Source organism: Psammomys obesus, unplaced genomic scaffold (assembly GCF_907164565.1).
Source record: "Psammomys obesus unplaced genomic scaffold, mPsaObe1.curated_primary_1811, whole genome shotgun sequence".
NCBI classification, from domain to species: Eukaryota; Metazoa; Chordata; class Mammalia; order Rodentia; family Muridae; genus Psammomys; species Psammomys obesus.
In genome coordinates this window covers 18,134,598-18,162,460 of record NW_026596040.1, presented here as the reverse complement: position 1 = coordinate 18,162,460, position 27,863 = coordinate 18,134,598, and the positions used below count along the sequence as shown (strand labels likewise).

The 27,863-nt window shown below is 39.5% G+C and overlaps 1 protein-coding gene and 1 pseudogene across 2 annotated transcripts in view; both read left to right on the top strand.

Annotated features, from left to right (window-relative positions):
• The window catches only part of Marchf3 (membrane associated ring-CH-type finger 3), a 158,103-nt gene that overhangs the window by 8,759 nt on the left and 121,481 nt on the right, over nt 1–27,863 (top strand). The gene's annotated exons all lie outside the window — the stretch shown is intronic.
• Nucleotides 325–1,390, top strand: LOC129688085 (40S ribosomal protein S3-like; annotated as a pseudogene).

The window sequence follows — 27,863 nt, the reverse complement described above, 5'->3', positions numbered from 1 at the left end:
GGTTAATTTGATTTCAAGCCACACTGGCTTTGGCATACTGTGAGTCATTAAACATACTATCTCTTGATGTATTCTCAATCCTCATCCTCTCCCTGACACAGTAACCTGGTCTCCTGTCCCAGCTCCTCTAGCTTATGCTCTATTTGGCAAAATGAGTATATTCTAGACCCCAAATACTTATTTCACTTAAAAAAAAAAAAAAGAATAAAACCAAAAACACTCCACATAGTTGGGGAAAGTAAACAATGTTCTTTGATGATATCTTAGCTTCTTTGGGCTGCCATAGCAAAATACCGGAGATTGGATAGTTCATAAGCAACTAAAATGCTCACAGGTCTGGAGCTGGAGAAGTCCAAGAGCAAGATCATCTTTGGTATCTGGTGTGGCCTTCTTCCTTGTCGATGGGGGCCTTTCACTGCAACATAAGACAGACAGAGCTTGCTTGTCTACATTCTCTTTTATAAGGGCACTAATGCCATTCATGGAGGTAGAGCCTAATTAGTTCCCATAGTCCCCATTTTTTGATACTGTCCTAATGGAGATTAGAGTTCAACATATAAATTTGGGGAGGGATACAAGTGTTTAAAACAGAAAACAGTTGCCTTTCCTTTCCGCGGCACACGGTGACAGGGCTGCAGTTCGGATTTCCAAGAAGAGGACGTCTGTTGCTGATGGCGTCTTCAAAGCTGAAATGAATGAGTTTCTCCCTCGGGAGCTGACTGAAGATGGCTACTCTGGAGTTGAAGGCTGAGTTACACCGACAAGGGCAGAAATCATTATCTTAGCCACGAGAACACAGCATGTTCTTAGGGAGAAGGGTCATCAGATCAGAGTTGACTGCAGTACTGCAAAGGAGGTTGGGCTTCCCTGCGGGCAACATAGAAGCAGAAAAAGGTGACCACAAGAGGTCTGTACGCGATTGTCCAGGCAGAGTCTCTAGGTTACAAACTCCTGGGATGGCTTGCTCTGTGAAGGGTGAACTGCAGGTTGTTTAAGGAGAGTGGGGCCAGGGCTGCAAGGTTGTAATGTCCGGGAAACTCCGAGGACAGAGGGCCAAGTCCATCAAGTTTGTGGATGGGCTGAGGATCCACAGAGGAGACACTGTTAACTTCTATTTTGACACTACCGTGTGCCATGTGCTCCTCAGACACGCATGAAAGTGAAGATCATGCTCCTCTGCAACCCACGTGGTAAGATTGGCCCCAAGAAGTCTCTGCCTGACCTCATGAGCATTGTGGAGCTCAAAGATGAAATCCTGCCCACTACCGCCATCTCAGAACAGAAGGGTGGAAAACCAGAGCCACTTACCATGCTCCAGCCAGTGCCTACAACATATCAGGGTTTTGGCAGCTGCTTCTGGATGTTGTCTTTATCCTGTAAAGATGTTTAACAAAATCTTGCACAAAGGAATAAAAACAAAAACAGCAAACAAACAAGAGATTTTCCTTTTCAAGTAAGTCTGCCTTGTAACTTGAAGTTCTAATCTTCTCTGGAGTGTTTTTTTCCAACTTAGTCCTCTGGTCTAAGTAGAATAAGAAGCTGCTTTTGCTCCTTAACATCTATCTGGCCTGTGCCTGGGATCTGTGACATCCTTGCATTATCTCTGTTGAAAATCTTGTAATTGGATAAAGGCTTAGTTGAAAACCTTATAGAATAAAAGACCCATAAAAGACTATACTTTGCTTAGGTCTCAGGACAACAAATATCCCAGACAGGTGGGAGATAAATGTAACAATTTTGAAACAGGTAGGGAAAACCAAGGAGAGGGCATTTGGTACTGGCTACCCATCTGCTTGCCTGTGTGACTGTCTCAGTGATGCAGAGTAAAATGCTCTATTATCCTATGTTCGAAGATTCTTAAACTTCACTGAACAAGAGTAAGACTCCTGCTTCTAGCCTGGGACCTTCTCAGAGAAAGAGATCTTTTTCCATAGGAGATCTTCTGCATGCAATTCAAATTGACACATGTGGTAAAGAAATGTAAGTCAATAGGGCATATAGCAAGAGTGACTGAGTAAAGGATGCAATGGCAGGTCCCTTCCATCTTCCCCTGCCTTTGTTGTCATGGACCATTCCATTCTAAAACTAGCTCTTTGTGTATTTGTGACTTGGCTGTAACAGTTCAGATGTCACCTGCAAACATGACAATGTCTAGAGCACAGGAAAATGGAACCACCCCTATCTTTTCAAAGTTTCCTTCTGAAGAGTATGAGAACATTCTTTAAATGACTTCCAGAGGGGTCTTCATATGCCAATCAGAAATGGCTCATATGCCCTCCCCTCAGTCAGGCACTAGCCATGGATCAGTGCCTCAGAAGGGGAGGGATGAGCCAACCTGGCATTCTGTTAACAAGAAAGATGTAGGTATTCACAGAGGTGGGGTAAAGAATAGTTACTGGTAGGCATGTGTGAATATCTGCTTCATGCTACGACTCCAAAAGTAACTGTGAAATCCCTTATGACTGTTATGTAGTTGGTAGGTTCCACTGATGGATAGAAGCAAAAAAGGTACAATGCAAACTAATTAAGGACAGAGAAGTGAGCCAAGATCAATAATTATTCTGATTACAGCCACAATAAACCCTAATGAGTTTGAATGTACTAATTTATGTCTTTTTGTACTCAAGAAGTATATGCTCTCTGCTTAATGAAAAAAAAAAAAGATTAAAATAATTTGCTTAGTTCTCAATAATTCTATCTAGTATATTTTACAGTATAGATTTATATGAATGTAAACAATTTCATTAACTTTATATATCATTCTGTTAACAAGACTGATAATTATGGATTATTTAACTGGTCATGATTTCTTCCTTTTTTTTTTTTTTTTCCAGACAGGGTTTCTCTGTGTAGCCTTGACTATCCTGTACTTGCTTTGTAGACCAGGCTGGCCTCAAACTCACAAAGATCTGACTCCCTCTGCTTCCCCAAGTGCTGGGATTAAAGGCATATGCCACCAAGTCATGTCCTGACTTGGTCATGATTTCTTATGTATGCTTTTATAAAGTAAGAATTTAGCATCCAAGAGAAGTTAGTAATGTACTGAGATCACACAACTAATATGTGACTAAGCTAGGATTCAGACATGAGTTCTCTTATGTCCCTTCCTACTGTACATGACTGCTGATTTCCTTGGAAGACCGTCTAGACTACCATGGTCGGCAGAGCTTTAAGTGATTAGACCCTGTCCATCTTTGTGGCCTTATTATTTATCCTGTGGCCCTTGCTCAATTTTCTAACCATATAGCTTTCTTATTGTTGGTATAATAAGCCAATCTCTTCTCCATCTGTGACCGTTTGCATTTATGGTTCCTTCAGCTTGGATCACATAGCCTCTGTTCTATGGCTGCTTCCTCTCTACCCAGGCTTTTAATCTCCTCTTTATAATTACATCCAAGGACTATCCCATCTATCTGTTTAGGAGTCCTCCCCAGGCCCAGTTGTTTCCTCCCCACTTTTATTTTCTTCATGGTACTTGCAACAGTCTCATATAATTTGCCCAGTTGTCTAGTTTTTTATCTGTTGTCTTCTGTATTTTAAAATGAATGAGCAAACAAATAAATAAGTCAATGAATAAATGAGTACTTACAAATGTAAATTTCTAATAACCTGGAGTCAGCCATTATTTCCCACCCTAAGGTAAGATGCCATTGTGATTTGAGCCTGAGTATATCAAGCTCAGGATGTTTTCTTCTAAAATTTGAAAGCTAATTAAATCTACTTTTTATTCTGTTCAAGGGCAAAAGAAATGAATATTAAAGTTCTCTGGAGAAAAGATAACTCTCACTATAGCTATATACATGTGAGTTTTAAAAGAACCTACTATAAAAGAGACATTTGAGTAATACTGAATTTCCTATTTAGAAGTTTATTTACACCAACACTTTTAATTTGCTATCAACTGTTTAAAAAATGAAATTACTTATAAGACTGAATTTTAAAGTGGAAGAGAGAATTAAAGTTGCATTTATAATGGTAAATTCACTTAAAATTGATTTCTCTGCATACACATAATTTGTCAACTCATATATGTACTTAAATGACTTCTTTCTCGGAACTGTGTCTCTAATTGTTCCAAAGTAATTATAGAGGTGCAAATTGAAAAATAGCTTTATCTCACATGTTAATTCATAAGCAATTGGCATACATAAAGCAGTGTTTTCTTCCAAAGTCCTCTTGCTCTGGCGTCTCCTTCTTCATTAAAGTGAGTGCTTTTGTAAATGTGTGTGGTTTTTATTTCCATTGTGTTCTATGAGTTGTATCATGCTAATTACAATGTAAGGCATTATTTTCGGAGGCTTGCAGTGTGATGTTGGCATGCAATTAAATAAATCATCATTTAAGTTGGACAAGAACTTTGCATTCCCTTCGTCCCTGTTCACTTTCCCTCGGTTCCTTCCCCAGGGAACCTCAGGAACTAAAAGGGCCCATAGTATGAGTCTATCCACTTGGGATTTTTGTTGCCTGATGTTCCATTGTCAGGAAAACCTGCTATTCAGTATGAAATACACTTCTGGCCAGACTTCCTGCTTCTGATTTCCAGAAACAGATTTAAATTTTATGGTGAGTGAAACACACCTGTGTTTGAGAGCAATTTTTAGTTAAGTTCTTGCACGTTGTTTTTCTATTAAGCCTCAGAAACTAGTCAGAAGAAATGAAGAGGATGCTATAATGTTCACATCATACTTTCTTCCTGTGTTTCTTGGTCAAGACCCCTTTCTTCTTGCTTCCCATTGTACAATCTGAGTAAAGTTGGAGATATAAATTTGTGAGTGTTCACTGGGATCTGAGTAAAAATGAGACCAGGAATTAAAAGGCTGGGTTAATGTATCATTGTTATTTAAGTTTTATAGGCATATAGTCGATGGTTCTGGGTGGCCTGCTTTTGACAGGGTAGTTTCCAATCTATTGATTGGCCCTTTTATGGATAAACTGAAGCTTTTCTTTCTCTTTCTCTCCTTTTTATTCTGTCAAGGCTGTGTAGGTGAGAAGCAGCATGGGGTTATAGGAAATGTATAGCAAAAGCAGTCATGATGAGAAAGAATTCATAATGGGTACACACATTGCTGGAGTATTTCCCAAGTACTTCGCAGGGTGGCAATGAGTTTTCTTTGGCAGAGGCAAAGTAGAACATGTGCTGTTCCATGTGTGAATACCGTGATCTGAAAGGTCCTTTATGGTTCACAAAAGCAGCTGCTTTTGAGTGGTATGGTAGCCAAAGCTTCAGAAATTCACTTAAATATATGTAATGCAAACTCCTGACATCCATTTGGAGATTTGGTTGCAATTTGGGAATTTACTTATTCACAAGTGACATGGAGCAAGTAAGTATTCTTTGATAGATTGTAGGGCCCTTTGTTCATTTTGCTGGGGTTTGTATATCAAAACTACATTCTGAGCAGTATTTACAGTGTTTCATATATATGTACATCTGCAATGATGACTTTCTTCTTAATTTTGAAAGCTCCGGACAGCTAGTAAAAATTTGCCTAGTAAAAACATTATTGACTTACCTTTAGGTATATTTCACTGTATTGACAGACTTTCTTCCTAGGGATTTGTACTCTCCAGGGCATTGTTTTTCAGAGAGATTTTAGGTTTTGCTAAGCTTTCTTTTATGAAATCTGGGGGCCCATTTGTGTGCTTCTAATCTGAGATTTTTTTTTTTCTATTCCTTTTATCGATCTTAGTGAGTTAGCTTCACTTTTCTAAGTATTTCAGCTCTAAGTGATACTGGTGGAATCGTTTCCTTTCATGTTCAACAAGTTGTTTGTTACAAGTTCTCCTCTTGAATAACTAGGATAGGATTAGTTGACTCTTCGTTTTTTTTTTTTAATTAAACAGTAATATACCTTAGCAGTAGAAAACAAAGGATGAGTGCTTTGTTTTTAGTGGACCAAAACTACTGTATTTCTAAATGACAAAAGACAAAAAAAATTACTGCAAAACAGGATTAGTGCAGATAGCTTAAGCTAGAAATAATTTTAAATGTTTCATGGCTACACTTTGTGCTAAATATAAAAATAATTGTGTTTCCCATGTGTGAGCATCAAAAGCTCTAGTTGGAAAACTACATGGTCTAACAAGTAGGTCACTATTGATGGTAAAACATGAGACAGGAAATGTCACAGCTAAGATTAGAGACCCAAGCAGTATGCCTCACCATGCTTGCATTGGCCATCCAAAGAACTAGAAGGGCTCAACAGGATATAACTAACTTTAGCCCAATTTGAAAGTATTAGCAAGGATAGCCTTTTAATGTCTTATTCTCACTTGTTTCTATATAGTGCATGTCTCCAGTTGGGCAAAATAATTGAGCTGCTTTGGCCTGCGCATTGACAGAATGTCAATTAAAACAGCAGTCATTACATTCTGTAAGTGTACAGAGAAAGCCATAACCAGCTGTATACACTTACATGGATGGGTTCACTTGATGTTTGAAATTGTTAACGAAGAATAATAGATTGTGAATAGTTCTCACAAGTTCTCTTCAAAGTCTCCTTTGTTTCCATATTTGAAGGTGTGGTAGCATGGGCACATCCTGGAGGGGGTGCCTTTAGCAAATCCGGCTGTGCTTTCCTTCTGTTTGGGGGCAATATGAGGAACATTTAATATATATAAGTGGGAATTTTCACCACTGAAGATGCCCGAGTTTTGCAAAAACACTTGGATGTTTTCATTTTTAAGCAAAAGGCTGAAGTGGGGAGATCTGGGAGTAGTACTCTCTAGCCTTTATTTTAAAGAGAGATAGTACTGTATTTTGGGGGCTCACAGTAAAATGGAGCCTTGGATTCTGAACATTGCCACTCCCTCTTGCTACATTAAGCAGTTGAGTACATGCCCAAAGAGCCTGTGGTTATTTGGATGAGGAAATAGAGGCATACCGTGATGAATGAATTTGGATCTGTCATTAGAGCCTTATTCATTCACTTCAAGCACAGAGTCCTTCATAGATACATTCTGTGTACTTTGTATCTCACTGTACTTTGGAGAGTTTTATTGCTTGAATCTCAGAGGCCTCCCTAGGCTTGTGTTTTCAAAGGTTACTAATGTAGATTAAAACACTCTGTTTTGTACTGGGATTATTCTGTGTAGTTTATAAGTTTGAAGAGGGCAGAGAAGTAGAATGAAATCTCAATGGAAAAAGTATTTTTTAAATTTATTATTTTAATGGGGTAAAATACGAACATACTATTTACAATATTAACTTTTAAAGTATGCAACTCAGAGGTGGTAAATACTTTTATAATGTGTGCCTGTTAATACCATCTATCTCCAGAACCCATGTTCTCTTGTACAACTAGAAATCTATACTCTTTTAACAGTAACTGTCTATTCTTTCCTCCCCAACACCTTGAAAAGCACCACTTCCTATTTTTGTCTCTATAATTTTGACTATTCTGTCTCATTTTAAGTGGGACCATAGAGTATTTGTCTTTTTGTGTCTCTGAATTATATCACTTGGTATAATGGGCTCAGCACTCACCCATTCTAGTATGTACAGTAGACTCTTCCTCTTGAGGCTGAATAATATTCATAACTGAGAAAAGTATCCATAGCATTTTTAGTCTGTATTCCTTCTCCAATTTAAACACAGAACCTAGATCTTCATGCCTGATCTAGTGAGAGTATTCTGGAGAACAGATTGGAAAGATGGCCCTCAAGAATCAAAATTATGGGAGTTTCCTATATTCAGTAAAAAGTCTGATTAGTTTTGATTGAAGAAAAGACAAGGAGTATGACTACTGATGTGACAGTTGGCCCATTTCTCCCTTTACATGCCTGTTTTCAGTCATGATAGTGTGAGCTGGATGTGAGCTATAGGATCAGCTCCTTGTCTAGACCTGGCTTAGAGAATGTGAGGTAACAGGCTTGTGGAAACATCACAGGAAAGATCTGGGGGTGTCTGAAAGACAATTTTGCTTTTAAATGAAAGCTTAGATTTTGGCTCCTCTTTCTAGTTTAAAGAATGTATGAATAATGAATGCTTAAATCTCTATGTCTTTTGTACAACCACTTACCATCTCAGAAAATTAGTTACCTGTTTTTGGTTTCTGCTGTGAGATTTCCTAAAGTCAATGTGAATGACCAGATGGTCAGATTTCCTACTCTGCTTTGACCCCAGTCAAAAATCCCTCAGTCCAGCTCTGCCACTGGCTGGAGGTGATGTAGAGTCATTTCAGGGACTTATGTTTCCCTTCTGGGAAGGAAAGAGAAAAGAGAAAAGAGAAAAGAGAGAAGAGAGAAGAGAGAAGAGAAGAGAAGAGAAGAGAAGAGAAGAGAAGAGAAGAGAAGAGAAGAGAAGAGAAAAAAAGAAAAGAGAAAGAGAGAAAGAAAGGAAGGGACAGAGAAAGAAAGAAAGAAAGAAAGAAAGAAAGAAAGAAAGAAAGAAAGAAAGAAAGAAAGAAAGAAAGAAAGAAAGAAAGAAAAGTCTAGATCATTGTTATGGACATGTTCTGGTGTTAAGATCATGTGATACTATTCATGTCTTAAGCCTACTGACTGACTTCATTTCTGTAGTTAAAAAGTTGTATAATCCGTATCTGGTTAGGAACTTTTAATTGTAAGGGCAGTGCTCACCAGGTTACTAGATGGTTTCTTAAACTAGCATTTTGGCTCATTATTTAGCCTGTGTTACATTGAAGAACTCAATCAAATGTGTCTAATCACAAAAGAATAGCCAGTATGTTTCATACTTGAATGCACGAAGAAACAAGACCATTTTTCAGCTGAGTCAGGTGACTGGAGTTGGTGGGGTGTGGAGGGTATAGTTTCATAGGAAAATAAAGAGGGGAAATTCAATATGCAAACATGTAACCAGAACCGGGTGAGGAGTCATATAATTAGTTACTTCTGTCCCTTCATGTATGAAATACAACACCAGTGCTTATAAGCCAACACTGGTCAGGGAAGTAACACAAACAAAAAGTTGTAAGAGCCACCCTATCACTTTCCTAGAAGCCTAAGGGAAAGGTTATTTTAGCTCTAAATAAGATGCAGCTCTTTAATGATTGATCATAGTCTTGTGGATAGGCAATATTGGTAAAGAAAACAACTTAGATTTGCTTATTTTTCTTTCTGCTAACAACACCTTTTCTAAAGAAATACTAAAAAGTTAGCTACAGTACCTGTTCCATAGATGTAGTCAGAACCAAGCAACTTAACTTCCTGAGAATGAATTACCCTTAGCTCGTTTGAGGGCCTCTAGTTAGGAGACCAGTTAGCCTCTGGAAGGTATGAGAGGCCTTGGAATCTCTGGGGGTTCTCTAAAAACAAGACAGGTAGGGATGGGGAAAATGTGACCAGGAAGATTCTGGATGTCATTTTTTTGGTCCTATTCTATGTTTTAAAACCTACTAAGTTATTGTGTAAGTACTTCAAGAAATGTTCCAGTGGATAACCACATATTCCTGCCTGGGAATAACTTCTCATAAATGTGTAGGGTTATCCTTTCTTGATAACAGCTTTGGTCATCATACAAGGTTGTCTGGCTTCTATCTGGCACATGACTTTGTTATCGCTACCTATGGTAGTGCAGCCTGAAGTTCTGAGTTGCTGCACCCAGGTTGGCACATACGGAAAGCCATGTCAAAGCAAAAAGTCCAGGTGATAAAAACTAAATGTAGAAATTTTTTATTTCCACATAATAAAATACAATTTTTTTCTTTACACACAAAGTAGAGCTGTCCGAAGAATAACTATGAAAATGCCTGACCCCATCACATCCCCCCATTTGATAAGGCTTCCAAATGCAACTTGTGTGTGTCAAATAATTTTGCATTGAGATAGGCTTCTTGACTTATCCATCACTGCTTCTAACATGGAGCAGATTCACCCAACTCCCAGTGTGGATTCACTCTTCTAAGTAACCACAGGAGATACTCACTCACCAAGTAACCCTCCTTTGTTATTTACTGAGGGCATTCTGAACGGAAACCTTCACAAGGACAGAAACATGACCTTAGAGATTATCCAGGAGCTCTTCAAGCAGTTGGAAACTGAGAGCCAGTGCTAAGCACAGGGCCCATTGTTTCTTTTATTTGTAGGTTTGATGTTGACAACAGGGATAACCTAATTCATGTTTTCAGAGCAGAGTTTGCAAGGTTACCCAATGAAGGCATAAGAAAAAATACTGCAATTTAAAATCGTGTCATTCATTCATTCATTCATTCATTCATTCATTTTACATTCTGAGTGAATATGTATGTGTAAGTATGTGTGTACATGTGTATGTGTGTGTCAGTGTCATAGTGTGTGTATAGAAGTCAGAGGACTGCTTGTAGTTCTCTCCTTCTCCCACGTGGGTTCTGGGGATCAAACTCAAGTCGCCAAACTTCTTTACAAAACCTTTTTGTAGGTTTTGTAGGTAGCAGGCACCTTTATCCACAGCCATTGCAAGACTTCAATTCATTTTTAGTCCCCCAAAATAATGAAATGTAAAGTAATACACAGATGAATTGACTTTGCCTTCCCCATAATGTGTTAAGTGAGGGGGTAGGGGTGACTTTCCCTGGACGCACAGAGCTCGGAGTTGTTCCTCACCTCACTGCAGGACATTGTGCTGGATTTAGACAGCTGACCTAAGTTAACTTGTAGAACAGTAAATATTCTCAACTTGTAACGTCGTGATAACGACAGAGTAAGGCAAGTAGCTTTACAATATTAAATAATAAAAACCAAAGCCAGGTGAGGTAGCACACACCTTTAATTCCAGCACTTCAGGAGGCAGCGGATCTCTGAGTTCCAGACCAGCCAAGACTACATTGTAGGATCCTGTCTTGAAGGAAGGAAGGAGAGAAGGAAGGAAGGAAGGAAGGAAGGAAGGAAGGAAGGAAGGAAGGAAAGAAGGAAGAAAAGAAGGAAGGAAAGAAGGAAGGAAGGCTGACAAATACAAAATATAATTAAAGATGTTATGTTTTGTGCAAGCACCAGTAAGCAATACAGAAATGGAAATGACACTTTGTTCTAAGAAAAGCTGCTTATTAGCCAAATTATTAGCTAAAAATATCAATCTAATCATAGTTTATAAGTTGATCCTCAGATCTCAAAAGTTATCACAACTAGTTGAAATGTAGGTCTGAACCCACTATCATTAAGAATGAACATATTGGAATTAAGCACATACTTTGCCTTGAGGCACTTCCTGATGACAATATAAAGGTGCCATTTATAAAAACATGAGCTCTTTTCAACTTAGTGTAGTTTTTAAAATAATGCTTAATTCAGGTAGTAATATGAGGGGCCTCCTGTTGTTGTTATTTGGTACCAGTGCTGTGGGTTGATCCTGGGCCTTGAGAGCATTAGACACATGGTTTCTCACGGAGATGAGTCCCCAGTCTGTCACAGTGAATTTTAATAAAATTTCATTAAACTAGATAATATGGTTTTGAATCCTGTCCTGGTCCTTCTTTTATTTGCAGAAGTAGAGAAACTACTTATCTTTTGGACACACTTGTTGCCTCCTGGCTCTTGTCCTAACATAAGATAAAGTAAAATGTTGAAAAATATTATCTAAAATGGGTTTCTTTATCAGAAAATGCTATTGAAGTAATTGGAAAAGATGCCATTAAACTCCCAAAGAAAGAAATTCCATAGGACAGATGGCATGAGGCAAAGGCACGTGGAAGGTTTGTTATCTAACCTCACACACCCACACAGGCTGCTTTCTGTTTTGTAGATGAAATGTGCTAAGAGCTTCCTGTTGGTATGCCAACACTGAAGACTCCCTCACAGTCAATGAGTAATGTTTTATGAAAAGCACCTGAGTGGTGTTTCCTCTAAAACAGCTGCTTCTTTGAGAAAGAAGGCCCAGGGTAAAGTGATAAGAGGTAGACTCATTCACTGTGCAGCACTATGAGCAGCTAGTGCAGCCCAGTGTTGAGAGTGGAAGTGCACAGAGTGTCATAGGACACTATTAATAAGGTTAGTTTTTTAAAATTTATTACAATTTATTCACTTTGTATGCCAGCTGTAGCCCCCTCCCTCATCCCCTCCCAATCCTACCCTCCCTCCCTCTTCTCCCATGCCCTTATCCCAGTCCACTGATGGGGAGGTCCTCCTCCTCTTCCATCTGACCCTAGCCTATCAGGTCTCATCAGGACTGGCTGCATTGTCTTCCTCTGTGGCCTGGTAAGGCTGCTCCCCTCATCAGGAGGAGGTGATCAAAGAGCCAGCCACTAAGTTCATGTCAGAGACAGCCCCTGTTCCCATTACTAAGGAACCCACTTGGAGATTAAGCTGCCATGGGCTCAACCCCATCTGTGCAGGGGTTCTAGTTTATTTCCATGCATGGTCCTTGGTTGGAGTATCAGTCTCAGAAAAGACCCCTGGGCCTAGTTTTTTTGGTTCTGTTGCTCTCCTTGTTGAACTCCTGTCCCCTCCAGGTCTTTCATCTTCCCCTTCTTTCATAAGATTCCCTGCACTCTGCCCAAAGTTTGGCTATGAGTCTCAGCATCTGCTTCAATACCCTGCTGGGTAGAGTCTTTCAGAGTTCCTTTGTGGTGGCTCCTGTAGAGAAAATACTAGAAGGAAAACTCTAATCTAACTAAATCAACTACACTCAAGAAAACACAAGATATAGGATAAGGTTAGTTTTAGAAACAAAACAAAACTTCCATCTATTGTGTAGGAGAAGCCATACAATGTTGACAATTCATGAAAAATTTTTGTACATCATGGAGACTTGCTGATTATCTTCTTGAAACATCTTTAAGAGTGGTCAAACTTATAGATACATTATATTTCTTTTTCTTTTTATAAAAGAGTCCTGCAGCTGGATGTGGTGGCGAATGCATTCAGGGAGGCAGAGACAGGTGGGTCACTGTGAGCTCAAAGCCAGCCTGGTCTACAGAGAAACCCTGTAAAGAGTTCTGCATTTGTATGATAATACACTACTACTATGCTGCCTAGCAGAGAGATGGGAGCTGGCCACAGCAGCAAATCTCTTCCTTCAAGATAAATGTGTATTCTAAGACTAACCAAGAAAATAAACCCTATTCTAGACAGAATATTATAAAAATAGTGTCTGGAAATGTTTATCTTATGATTTTATTAGTCAAACCTATGATAAACATTAAAGCCCACATATTATAATAAGAAATTGAACTTAGAGCTACACTTCTAAATTAATGTATCATGAATAATTAAATATAGATTTTCAAAGGTATCAAATCACATTCAGTCATATTTTTCTTGGTAAAATAATCAGTTAGGATGATAAAGGGTTTTAAGTTCAGCTATATTAAAATACTATTTTTTCTTTTTTATTGAAAATAGATTTGTCTCCCATACAATACACCCCAACCAGTCTCCCCTCCCTCCACTCCTTCTTGCTCCCCCCCATCTCCCCTTTCCCTCAGATCCACTCCCCCTTTCTTTTCTTTTCAGAAAAGAGCACGCTTCCAAGACATGACAGCCAAACAAGACAAAACAAAATACAATAAGATGAGGTAAAAGCCCCCTTATCAAAGCTGGACAAGGCAAGCCAATAGGAGGAAAAGAGTCTCAAGAGCAGGCGAAAATTCAGAAATATACCTACTCCTACTATTGGTAGTCTCTCAAGAATACCAAGCTAACAGCCATACCAAACACAGAGGACCTGGTACAAACCCATGCAGGCCCTATGCTTGCCATTTCAATTCCTGTAAGCCTATAGCTGATTTGGTGGGCCATGTTCTCCTGGTTTCCTCTATCCTCTCTGACTCCTAAAGTCTTTCCTCCGCTCTTCCACAATATTTCCTGATCTCCAAAAGGAAGGGACCAATAGAGACTTTCATTTTAGACTTTCTCTCTCTGCATAATGTCTGACTATAGATCTTTGCACCCATTCCCGCCTGCTGCTGGAAGAAGCCTCTCTGATGATGACTGGACAAGGCATCCATCCAAGGTCTCTGGGATAAATCCAGACTCTGGTTCCTGACAATCCAGGCAGTGTAGGGTATGGGCTCCTTCTCGTGGCATGGACCTCAAGTTAAACCAAACGCTGGTTGACCATTGTTTATTTTGCATTCACCTCGTGCTTGGTGATTCGGGTGTGTAGCACAGCATGCATATCTGATGTGTTGCACACCACACATTGGAAGTGTGCTCAGTGTTGAAATTCATGATCCAATCATTTTCCAATCTGCTGCTTTTGGCTAAATGTTTTTAAACTTATAGGGGCAGGGAAGAATATAAGATGCACACTCTCCCCATAAGAATTACATACAGATTCTGGAAAACAAAATTTTGCTGAGCATTTCAGGGTGTTCACATGTCCACTAACGGCAGTTATCATGGACTCCCCTTAATAGTCCCACAGGAAGACAGAGACGTGTCACCTGAGGACTTAAGTGACTTACATAGGATCAGAAAGTGACATAAAGAGGATATGAATATCCTAAAGACTAATGTAACTTGCATATGGTCTCAGAGTGGCATAGACTAATCTTTCGATCAAATATGTGTTGGTCTATTTCCCAAAGATGAGCATATAAAATGGGACTCTCTAAGACTCCACTTCTGAAATTCACAAGTCTACTGGGGACTCAAATAATCATTGATACAATTTGTGTTTAAATGGACTTGTTTTTCTCTTGACCAGCATCAGCTGAGAACAACCATATGTGTGTGAGTTTTAGGCTGGCAACTCCATAGGAAACACAGAAATGATAAAGTACTCCCAGAGAAAGTGATGTTTCTAATATACCTTTTATATTGCCGAGCCTTGTGGCCCTTCTCACTGGGGTTCTGCCGCTCTGATTCATCTATGCACTAAATGATGTTTTAGTAAAGAAAGGTAAAACTGGGGGTCATAGTCCTTCCCATTTCCCAGCAACTCAAAGCTCTCTCTTTGGATTATAAGCCTGTGGGATAAAGAATCGAACCTTAGATAAATTGGCAGATGGAAAAACACTGATAGTACTAAAATAAGTTTAGAATTTTATAAGCTTCATGATCTTCTTCCCCAAAGGCCTAAAATCCATGTGATAAGGTGGGTAGAACAAATGCCTACTGATCTGAATTTATTGCTATTTTTTAAAGACATGACAAATTAAAGTAAATTAATTTTTCCTTTGCTGCCCTGTCATCATTTGGTAGACTTCCTGAAGGTAATATGAAATTTATGAAGTTTTTTCTATAAATTTTGGGCTCTGCATAGAGGCTAAAAATAAATAGAGCAGCATGAGGAAATGGGCAAACATTATTGATCTGTGTTAGGACTATTTCTGCTTTAATGTTTGCAAAAGGCATAGAGCAGCTTGCCAACCTATTTATAGAGAGCAGATACTCACTGCTATACAGAAATGATAAAATAAGGTGGGTCCTCAGGTAGATTTGACGTTATATTAGGAAGTAGGACCAGAAGGAATCTCCTTTAGATGAGTAAAAGGGCGTATTGGTGACATTTGTGTGAACAAAGAGCCTAGAGCTGAGGACTTTACTGGTTGGGCGTGCTCCCCTCTTCAGTGTGGGCCACCTCCAGTTGTTTGCCCTTAGTCAGCTCCCCATGAGCAAGGGCTAAAGGCAGCATGAGCACCTCTAAGAGCCCTCTGCCCTTTCATCTTTGCAGCAAACATTAACTCCCCGGTGGTGTTTGTGTGTTTGAGTGTGTGTGTGTGTGTGTGTGTGTGTGTGTAAATGTGTGCATGTTACATATGTGAAAACCTGTGTACAAATGTAATGTTTTTTGTTGGAGCCTCCCTGGACATTTAATTCTCCATCCAATGTTTGTAAGTAGTTGTAATTTTTTTTCCCTCCACTCCTCTTGCTACTACAGTTTATTTCTCTAGTGCCCATAATTACTTATTCTTCTAGTTTCCCACCCCCCTCACCAACCTTCCCTCTCTAGGACTATTTTTTCCTTCTATTCCAATTGTCCATTCAATTCAACAAGCGTTTTTGTGAATGCAAGACACCTGCTAGTTTCCAAGACTAAAGAGATAAATAAGGTGGAATTTCTGTTCCCCAGTTGCTCTGTCTAGAGAGACTTGCCATCACTGTTCTGTTCTCTTCTCTACTCTGATTATCGATTGCTCCCTCTGGGCAGTTTCTTCCAGCACACTCCATTGTAGAAAATGCTAAACATGGGGCTAGTGGAAGTTAATTCCATCTTAAACTCCTGATAATGTCTGATTGACAAACTAGGCTTTAGAAAGCCGCTCACCCAGTCCTGCGGGGTGGGGTCAGAAGGGGAGGAGCAGGTAGCCATGGAATTCTGTGTAGGTGAAGCATGCCACAGGGAGACTAATGGGCCTAACCACCTCTGAACACCTGAATGATGCTGTTTCACCTGAGGCAAAGCTGTCCAAGCTCTTGAAAATGGTTTCTCAATGGTTCCTTTTTAGCGCCAATGCAGCAGTGGAAATAACTAATCATCTTTATATTCATCATAGAAAATAAACCCTGACTCACCATAGTAACAACTGACTCCAGTTTGGAGCTAGTAAAATTGCTGTTCTTGTCTATGCCCATCTTTTTGTTTAGATATTATATATATATATATATATATATATATATATATATATATATATACAAGTTTCTTTGCCCATATGAATGTGACAATCATGCTTCTTTCAGTGAAAGAACCACCAAGAATAGAGACAAGCAGGTATGTTTTTCATAGTTACAAAACTATGCCAGTTGTACGTAGGCCAGGCATGAGTGGTAAGGGAGGAACTTGGAAACAAGCATTTAAATATAACTCTCATCTCTATTGCTGAGTCTTCTGGTAATCAGCACATGAGTGTCATTAGGGCTGAGATAATGCAAGATCTTTTCCCCTAAATGCCATGTGGTATGGCTGGAATTCTTAACCAGTTTCATCACTTTCCATGGAGTTAACATCTTCCTGGTGTGTGGCTTGGCTTCCCAGCTTCATTCTTTAAATCCTTATGTGTCATGTCATTCTTCAGAAAGTCCATTCAGTTCCTCTTCACTTCCTGTTTCCCACTCTATATCTTCTGGAATGTGTCGCTATGTGCACTGTCCATTCTGTAGTGTTCTAAGTGGCATACATCCAAATGATTACAGCTGTCTTTCTTGAGTGCGTATAAAAGAATTCATTCTTGCCTATTTAGAGGCAGTGATTGTGACAGATTCAAATAACTCCTCATCCCCATGTATACATATTCAGTGCCATATTGTGGGGACCAAATTTGCTATGATTTATTTGTATTTTTCTGGACACTCTGATCAATGGTTGCTATAAAGAAGAATAGATTATACAGTGACAGAGAGTGGAGGAAAAGCAGCCAGCATGATCACTGCTGTAGTTCAGGTAAGACCTGTTACTAGTTTGGTCAAAGTGATAGCAGCAGGGATGAAGAGAATTGAATTTAGTGTAGCAGAACAAACAAGACTTGGTAATAGGTTTGATATGTGGGGTGAATAATAGAAAGAAAGCAAAGATGACCCCAAGTTTTAGGCCTGAACAACTAGTCATATAATGGTACGATGGGAGAGAAACAGGGTTTGTGAGTGTAATTCAAGCCATGTAAAGTTGTAGTACTTTGTGAACAGCTGTAAAGTTCACTTCTATACATAATTTATGTCTGAAGACTTTAACTAGACTATCTGAATGAAAAGAAGCCATTATTGTAAGGTGGCAAGAATAATGCTAACTTGCCAAAATTTCTACTTTCCTTGTCAAAAAAAATATCAAAAGGCCTTTCTCTAGTAGATTGGCTGTAGTATTTTTTTAAATATATAGCCAATATTTTCTTGACTTTATCTTTAAATGTTTTTAATTGAAATAGAATTATAAACACCATAGAGCTTTTTAAGAGGACAACTTGAGAGATACGAGGCGGCACCTAGTTTACTCAAAGATGGTTACAAATTCCTATGTTCTGCTCTGTTTGTGAAGGGGCTCCAAAGGTCTCTACAGCTTGCTTTAGTGATCCTATGAAGTGAATGGTCTTAGCAGCCTCTGCTTCCCTTTCATCCTTCCTGTTCCTTTTTCTGTGTGGAATCTGGGGCTGTTACATTTATTGAGAGACCCGAGAACCTTTGACTCCATTGACATCTAACTCAGTGACTAAGTCCCTTACTCACCCAGCCCAACACATGCTGCAGACTACATCTGATCTGCCATATCACTTCAGGCCCTAAGGTCGTCTCTCCTATCTGTGAGAAACAGTGTGTGAAAGCAAGCATTTGGGGGCGGGGCAGCCTAGGAAACATGTTTCCAAGAGACCTGTTAAAGCTACAGAGAAAGGAAGATTGATGAGGGAGTTATGCTAAAGGGGAACAAAAATAGCACAATCAAGGTTGTTTAAATGATGTTAAAGGTCTCTTTGAACTCACCAGTGAGAATTTAACTAAAGATCATAAATATTAAAAGATGTGTAACAGCCTTTTGAAAACAGAGCTGTAGCCTGACTTTAAGGTGTTATTCCTATTTTGCTTTGTTTCTATAATTTAGCTTTGATGGGACAGATATCTACCCCCTATGCTATATCATAACTAGGCCAAAAGGACAATATCCTATTTGTTGTATCTTCAGCATTAAGAGTCTTACAATAATAGACGCTCAGTATATTTGTTGAATGAATCCATTATGGCATACATATTACTTCTAGAAAAGTATACCATAAGGAAACAAATAACATGTTTTGAAATTGTCTTTCTTTGAGGCCACCCTGAAGTGGTCAGGTATCAGAGTACCAAAGACCAGGTTAGCATGAGAGACATTATTGAGGTGGCTGGATGGGATGGTAATAGTGTCATGGAGGTAAATTGGTGGCTTAAGAATAGATCAATGTGGGTAAAATCAGAATGTCATGGAAAGTAGGCTTTGGAAATAGGATGAAGTTTGAAACACAGAAGCACAAGATGCTGGACTTTGCCCTGTACACAGACTCTATATCTCCAAGGGGCAGGATGCTCAGGAAGTTATGCTGGGCTGGATGGTTCTAATGGATTCACTGAAAGCTGGTTAGGGCATAATTGCCATACAAATGAGCATTGTACAAGGGAAAAGAAATCTACTATCTGTAAAGGGAAAGAAAAGAGACATGTTTTCCACACCATCTTATTAAATAAGAACTTCCTAAGCAGTTGGCAATATTTTTTATAAATATATTTTTTTATTATTTACAGTTTATTTCAATTTGTATCCCAGATGTAGCCCCATCCCACAATCCCTCCCAATCCCACCCTCCCCTAGTCCACTGATAGGGGAGGTTCTCCTCCCCTTCCCTCTGACCCTAGCCTATCAGGTCTTATCAGGACTGGCTACATTGTCTTCCTCTGTGTCCTGGTAAGGCTGCTTCCCCCTCAGGGGGAGATAATCAAAGAACTAGCCAGTAAGTTCATGTCAGAGACAGCCCCTGTTCCCATTACTAGGGAACCCACTTGGAGATTGAGCTGCCATGGGCTACATCTGTACAGAGGTTCTAGGTTATCTCCTGCATGGTCCTTGGTTGGCCTATCACTCTCAGAAAAGACCCCTGTGCCCAGATTTTTTGGTTCTGTTACTCTCCTTGAGAGCTCCTGTCCCCAGTAGACAATATTTTTCTTTTGCCCCAGCTGAGTCCCATAGTTTACAGACTTGCTGATATTTCAGGATCAACATAAAAATTCCTATTGTTTGGCAGACTTAGGTATTCACTGAAGGGTTGTGTAGGAGGCAAACTTGAAAAACAATTACGTAAAAAGCACAATATGCTGTGTCTCCTTGACTGCTGCTGAGGAGGAGCTTGCAGTGTCCTCTGGGGCTTTGACATGTATGTCTTAGTCCTGATGTCTGTAGCACATGCTGATATTTTCCAGTTCTCTGACAAAGGTTTTCACTCATTTATTATTATTGTTGTCTGTGTGTATGTATGCATCCACACATATGCTGTAGCACACATGTAGAGGTCAGAGGATAACTTTATGAGTCAGTTCTCTCCTACCATGGAGTCTGGGGATCAAACTAGAGTCATCAGACTTGGTGGCAGCAAGTGTTTTTACCCCCGAGCCATCTTGCTAGCCTGGTTTTCACTCTAATCTATTGCTTAGAGTGTCTTCAGGCAGCCTCCACAGATATTTGGAGCTTTTCTTTTTCAATGAATCTCTATGGGCTCTCAGTTTGTTGTGACATGGTATGAAAATTGACAGGGAGGGAGGGTGGCATAGGGGAATGAGTGAGACTTCTGTATTTGCATAATGGATTTCTGCAAATTATCTTTATGATCATTTTCCAACACAACTGGCTGTACTTCTCAGTGATTGTGATACAAGAGCCTGGTTAACTCCCCAAGAGTCAAGCTTTTACTGTTAGCTTAGTCAGTTTGATATCTCAAATGAGCAAAGACGTCATGACTAACCTAACATCATTTCTCAAAAGAGGAAAGGAGAGATTCTGGGAGAGAAGGAAATGTCGGAATTGTCCTTTGCTTGGGTTGAGCTTTAAAGCATTCATACACGTCCCTTCTCCACCCTGCTCTGGACTTCCTCCCACCTCATCTTCCTGTCTGCTCTGCCCAGGGAGAGAAAATGTGTTTGCTCATTTTCACCTGATTGTTTCTGTGTGGGGCGTGAGCCATGAAATGCTGAATGTCCACATGGAGTCTGCTATGGAGCCAAGTCAAGAAACAAGCATGTTGGGGACAGGCCAAATGCACATCTGGTGTAGCTTCTCCAGTTTTGCTATCATTCCAAGCTGAAGCCAAACTGGTTTGCAAAGAGACCAGGTCCTCAGCACTTTATCCTTACTTCCTGGAGCAGGAGTCTGACCATTGTAAATCAGCAAGTTTGGCTTTCTGATCAGCAAATGTGCCTGGTTGGTTCCAGGTTAGGAGCTCACTGGCCGGCACACAGATACACAAAAGCTGTGGGCTTGTGTTTCAGCAATTTCCATTTCCTTCATGCTTGGGGATGTCTATTGATTCTGTGACTTACACAAAATTAAAGGGAAAAACCTGTTCAGGTCTAAGATTTACCATGTTATAAAGATATTACTTCCTGCTCTTTAAGAGGAAAGTTTTGAAGAATAGGCTAATATTTGGGGTTTTATCCTCTTAATATTTTTAATTGCTCTTAAGCTACCTGTAGCCTCCAGTGGTTTCTATTATCAAAGAGCTTGAATATTTTCTTTCTCTCAAGAAAAAAAAATCAGATTATTTTTATGGTCATTTTCCAAAACAAGTATTTGTGTTCTCAGTGATAATGATAGAGTCAAGTTAATTCAAGAGTCAAGCCTACACTGTCAGTTTAGTCTCCTTGATATATCAAATGGGCAAAGGCATTATGGCTGACCTAACATAATTTCTCAAGAAAGACAGGAGAGATGGGGGAGGGGAAGGGGCAGGGCAAAAGGATAACCCTACCAACAAAGAAATAAAGACAGACAGACAGCAAAGAAAAAAAAAGGAAGGAAAAGAAAGGAAGGATGGAAGGAAGGAAGGAAGGAAGGAAGGAAGGAAGGAAGGAAGGAAGGAAGGAAGGAAGGAAAAGAAAGACAGTATCCAGTCAATTTGAGGTAAAGTGGGATTTTGAAAGATAACCTAAACAGGTTATTACAGCATTTCTATTAGAAACAGGATCCAAGGTCTGGAGAGATGCTCAGTGGTTAGGAGAACTTGCTGTTCTTGCAGAGGAAACAGGTTCATTTCCCAGCATGCACCCGGAGAGCTAACAACAGCCTATAACTCCAGTTCCAGGGGCTCCAACTCCTTCTTCTGGCTTTCAAGGCACTGGGCACCCATGTTGTGCATGTAAAGACATGAAGGCAAAACATTTGTACTCATAAAATTAAATAATAAATAAGATCTTTAAAGAAAGGATGGAGGAGAGTCTAAAGCCCCGGGACAGATTACCTTGGGGAACTCCCCCGTTTTCAGGTACCTCAACATGCCTGTTGACTAAGGAAGATCTTTCCCTTAATATGTAGGCATATCTTCAGACTTCAAAAGTAAGGTCATTTCTTGAGGAGGCACAAAAGCTAGAGTTTTGGTCAAATACTATTTCAAATACATGATAAAGCTTAGCTCTGACAAAGAAAAGGAGATCATAAATTGCTTAAAAGAGTGTGTGTGTGTGTGTGTGTGTGTGTGTGTGCGTGTGTGTGTGTGTGTATGTGTGATATGTAACTCAAGCATGCATAGGGCAGGGAGGCAATTCCTTAGTGTTTTCTCACTAAGACTAGTTCATCATGAGTCTTGAATCATTATTTCCATCCACCTTTAGTCTTTCTTCCAAAAGTGTATATGTTTATGACTGAAAAGGATTGTTTGTTTTTTTTTTAATTTCAAAAGGATTTGGGGGCTATTTCCCCTTTCAGTATTAATTGAATCTGAAACAGAATTGAGAAGCGGCTTACATCTCTATGTTTGGAATCATAACCTTAGAGATAAGGTGAAGGAATCCAGAATCTTTCTCAAGGATCGTGTCAAGCAGATCCACTAACTCTTGGTCAAATCACTGAAAGGGATATATATCTTATTTCCCAAACTCAGGGGGATGAGAAAAGTCAAGATCCAGGTACAGTGGCACATACTTAAAAACACAGCTTTCAGGAGACTAAGGCAAATGGATTGAGAATTCCAGGCTAGCGTGGCTTAAATAGAAAAACCTTATCTAAATTAAAAAAAAAAAAAAAACCAATAACAAACTAGTATCCCTTTGCAAACATCTAATCTTCTCGATGGCTTTCTCTGCCTCTCCTAATAAATTTCTTTCATCAATCCTAGACATTCATATTTCCCTGACTCTGGGCATCCTAAGACCTCTTGCTGTCACTAACCTAATATTGGGTTAACACACTGCTTAACCCTGAGCCATCCACTTCTCCAGCACCAAAATTTCTTTCTGGGTCAGTGGATCCCATCCATGCCTATGACAAGAAATTTTGATGTAGTCCTGGGGTAGAGAAGGACTTCCAGTCTCCTTGAGCAGCATTCCAGCCCTTCTGGAATGAGTCCTACCATTCTGCCTTCCCTTCCTTGTCACATGAAAAGCTAAACATGTGTTTTTCCTGTCTTTCATTCTACTGTGTGTTTCTTCTGCTTTGACAATCCAAACCTGTCCTCTATTCTATGAGGGAAGTTATTTCTGATTGACTCGCTACATTGTGCATTCATAACACATCTGTTCTCACCATACTTCAGTGTTAGTTGCTCAAGAACTGGGCAGTAACATAACAGTAACCACTTATTAAGCTAAGCTTCTTATTTGGTGTGTGTGTGTGTGTGTACATGGCTGCACATGTTCATAGACATGCGTGGAGAGGCCAAAGGAGAGGATGGATATATACCTACATTACTCTTTACCTTATTCCTTGAGATAGGTTTTCTTACCAAACCTCAAAACATAATATTTTGCAGCTAGGCTGGCTAGCCATCAGGCCTCAATGATCTTGCTGTCTCTGAACCCCGGCCTCAGCAATGAGATTACAGCCCTGTGTAGCCATGCACAACTTTTATATGAGTACTGAGGATCTCAGTTCAGATCCCTGTTTTTAGGGAGCGAGTGTTCCTTCTCACCAAGGCATCTCCCCAGCCTTAAGCTAAAGTTAAGTTTGACTTCTATCACCTAACAGCCCTTTTACACTTAATAAGTAGATGGTGTTCCAGGCTAGCCCCAGAAAGTGCTTGTTAGCATTCTTCATTATAAAGTATGATTTAAAGGCAAACTCAAATGCATTCTTTATTATAAAGTATGATTTAAAGGCAAACTCAAACTCAAACCAGTCTGTTCTCTGTGACTCTCCGCCTTTGTGTGCTGTTGCTGGGAAAAACAGCAGAAGACCACAGTGTATCCCATTGACTTCATCTTCAAATACTTGCAGAACAGAGCCCAGATGCAAGTGTGGCTCTGTGGATACATGAATATGCAGAGAGAGAAAAAGAAATGTACTATTGGTTTGGACAGGTATGTGAAGCTCATAATAGATGATGCAAAAGATGTTCATTCTAAAAGTCAAGAAAACAACTGGATCAGATCATGCTCAGAAGAGATAATATTCTGCAGCCAAGTTGTCTCCAGAGACACCCAAAGAAGTTAGAAACCATTGAGAAGGCAATCCAGTTTTTAAGGTTGGGGGGTTAGTTCTAAGATACTTGCTCATGATGGTTCAGTTATCCTTAGTTATTAACACTTGCCGATAAAAATCTGGGGTTGGTTTTAGTGATAAACAGTTACAGAAGGATATAAATCAAGTAGTAAACTTTTCTCTTCCCCTCTCATCTTTTTCCTTTCCAGCTATAACCAATAATCAATATTAGCATTTGTTTGTGTTCTTCTATAAGTGTGTATGCATATGCAATAGGAGCCTGTTACTCATATTCTTCTGGCTTCTGGCTTCTAACTAATTTATCCTGGATATCTTTCTCTTCACACTATATATATATATATTTTTTTTTCTTATTGGCTCTATTGAATTCATCATGTATAAACAATCAGTATTGATTTAAGTAGCTCTCTTGAACATGTAGGTAATATGCAGCTTTGGTTAGCAATGATAATGCTGCAGTCAGTGTCCTCCTGAATTCCATATCTGTGCTTTTTGTTGATGTCCCTCCACAGCAGAGAAAAGATGCTGGATGCATATTCTCCGGGTGAGAGCAAGTGCCCCAGTCATTCTCACACTATACCTGCCACCAGTGTGTCCTCTTTGCCCTTTCCTGTTTTTCCCAGGCTCCACTCTGATCATCCCTATACCTGGCCACAAGCAGTACACTCCCAACTGAGCCCCTGCTGGAATGCCCTAATGAAAGCCATGGGTGAAGCTGTAGCAAGAATGACTTATCAGGACCCTTTGCCCATTGTCAGCTAATAGTTTCCCTATTAAAGCTGCTTAATGATTTCGTAATTGTCAAATCAGATTGTTGGCTCTGCTGTGCCAGCATTTTGACCATGCCGCAAAATTCAGAATTATTTATTATCCCATCTCTAATACTTCTCTTCCCCATTAATTGTAGAGTCTTTGAGACTTGTGGAGAAATGGAGAGGCTTGAGGTCCGAAGACATTGAATTTGAGGGATTTTTTTTTAATACCCATGATTTCTAGGTTCCTCCAACATAGCAGATAATGGATTGCTTAAACAAATATGAATTCAAGGTATACAAAGCTAGTCCCTCAGCCTAAAATGTCCAGTCTCACACCTTAATCATTGAAGGACCCAGTGTAAATTCTGCCATGACTATGCTAGTTCCTTCCTCTTGCTGTCTTGACAATATATTATATGTAGACCCCTGCTTTTAACACATCACACTGTGCTTCCATTGGCAGTTTCTGAGTAGCCATGGCAGCTGCCAAAGACCTAGCCTTTGAATTGTTCATGTTGACTGCTCTTAGCATTTATTTATGTATAGGAGTTTCTCCATTTATGGTTGACTGATTTATTTGTTAAAGGAAGGATGGGGAAAAAAATAAAACTTAAATTCAAGTCATAGTCATGGAGAGAGTATATGGTGGTTTTGGCATATTTTTCTGATAAAATGTTAAATCTATTGAAATATTCTCGGGCTGAAGAGATGGCTCAGTGGTTAAGAGCACTGTCTGCTTTTCCAAAGGACCCGGGTTCAATTCCCAGCACCCATATGGCAGCTCACAACTGTCTGTAACACAAATTCCAAGGGATCTGACACCTTCACACTAATGCACATAAAATAAAAATTAAATAAATTCTTTAAAAAAAATCTCTATAGAGTTGTTTGTTCCTGACATTTCATCTAAATGGAATCTACTAAGCATGTTTTAAAAAAATAAGAAAGAAATATTCTATAAGAATGAGACCAAATTAGAGGGTTTTTTTTTCCTGTGTTATGTCCAGACAAAATAATAAAGATTAATTTGTTTCATCATGGAAAACACACGGAGCAAGCTCAAATTTTAGTCTGAAATAGTCTCTTTAATCCCATGATTGTGAAAGCACTGTCATCCAGGCTGACTCTATACACAAAGGGAACTCAGAACATGTTCAGCAACCTTCAAAATAAACAGCACCTCAGTATCAGAATACCTGAGGCCTTGTAAGGAACAGACTTATTACCCTCCAGAACCATTGACATGGGACATTTATACATTAGTGTGCTAGGTAAATGGTGTCTGAGCAGAATAAGTTATCTGACTCTGAGATGCCACCACCCCCAGCTCTCAAGGCTAGGGCTGCAGATCTTGATAAAGGTAGGAAGTTAACCTGTTGTTTTGAAGTCTGTGACTATCACACTGAATATTTAACACAGAGGTTTCATTTTGGTTTATTGAGACATAACATACCTGTTACAAAATGCAGCCTTTTAAGTGTATAATGCTATTCACTTTGGCAAATACATCTAGTCATGTCACTATCACCATAAACCTAAATTTTCTCTTGCCCTTTGGAGTCCACTTCTCCTCTATACCAACCTCTGTTCACTGTGACCTAGTTCTTTTGTTTGTTTGGTAGTGGTGGTGGTGGTGGTGGTGGTGGTGGTGGTGGTGGTGGTGGTGGTGATGTGGTGGTTTTTAAACAAAATCTCAAACATTCGATTTTACCAAGGAAGACTAAGGAGCCAGATGCTGAGGTGAAAACCTGCAAGCTCAGAGAGGCAGAGAAAGCACCCAGCTAACCTTACTATTCAGCTGACGTCCTAGAAGGAAAAGCAAACAAACAGACACAAACCCTTCTCCTTCTCCACATTGTCTTAAATACCATTCAACTCAGTGTCCCTCCTTCCTGTGTTTTCTTATGTCCGCTCCTTGTCAACTACTTGCTTGCTCCACCTCTTGACCTATGGTTGACTTTATTTAGCTCTTGTTTACAGAAACCACTTAGATTAAAGTTGTGCTAGGACTGAGCCACTCCACAGTAAGAAACAGATTTTTCTAGCACACAATCTTAGGGTTCACAGTGTGATCAAATATCCTGCAATAGGTAAAGGTCATGGTTTTCTCAACCAGGGATCAAATCCAACATCTTTCACATGGTGAGCAAATATTCTAGCACTGAGCTGCATCTGCAGCTATTGGACTCTACTGTTTTATCTTTTCCAAGGAGGCCTGTCATTGGGATCATATGTATCCTGGCTTGAGTCTGGCTTCTTTCCTAAAGCCTTTTCATTTGAAGTGTGCCCATGTCATTGTGTATAACAATAATTACTTCCTTTGTTATTTCTGTGTAGTATTCCATTGTGGATCTATTCTTTATTTGGTGATCAGCTATAGAAAATTGGGTTGTTTCCAGATCTGGCTCACAGTAAATATTCATGTTACTTCTTTTTTTGTTTTGTGAGATAGGGTCTCATGGAACCCCTGGCTCTAACTTGGCTATGTAGCTGGGGATGACTTTTATCTTCCCATCTTCCTGCCTCTACCTCCTAATTACTAGAATTACAGGTATTTGCCATCATACTCAGTTTATGCTGGGAAGTGAAAGAAGGGCTTCATGAATTCAAGACAAAGATTCTATATCTGAGTTACACACTCAGCCCCACACACCTGTGTTTGTGTGTGTGTGTGTGTGTGTGTGTGTGTGTGTGTGAATCTATGTTAACATTTCTTTGACCACTATACAAAGCTCACTGAGTAGGCTAGCAGATTAATATCAACTTGTTTAAAACTTTCAGATGCAAAGCTTTATCGGTGAGTTCCCTCCAGGTTCTTTTTTTAATCTTTACCTTGAAACAGGGTCTAAATTGCCATGGATAGCCTCAAATGCACTGTCTTCCTGCCTCAGTGTTCTCTGTAGCTATGATTACATGTGTCATTACCCTTGGCTAGTTAAACTCTTATTTTTTAAAAAAAGTGAAAGTCAGGCATGGTATCACACACATAATCAATACTGAGAAGTCTGAGCAGGAGAATTAAGTGATATTCTATAAATAAAGTAGAGTGGGGAGAAACTACTGACTCCTTTTCCAACATAGCTGAACTATTTTGCATTTCTATAGTATTCATGAGAATTCAGAAGGTCTAT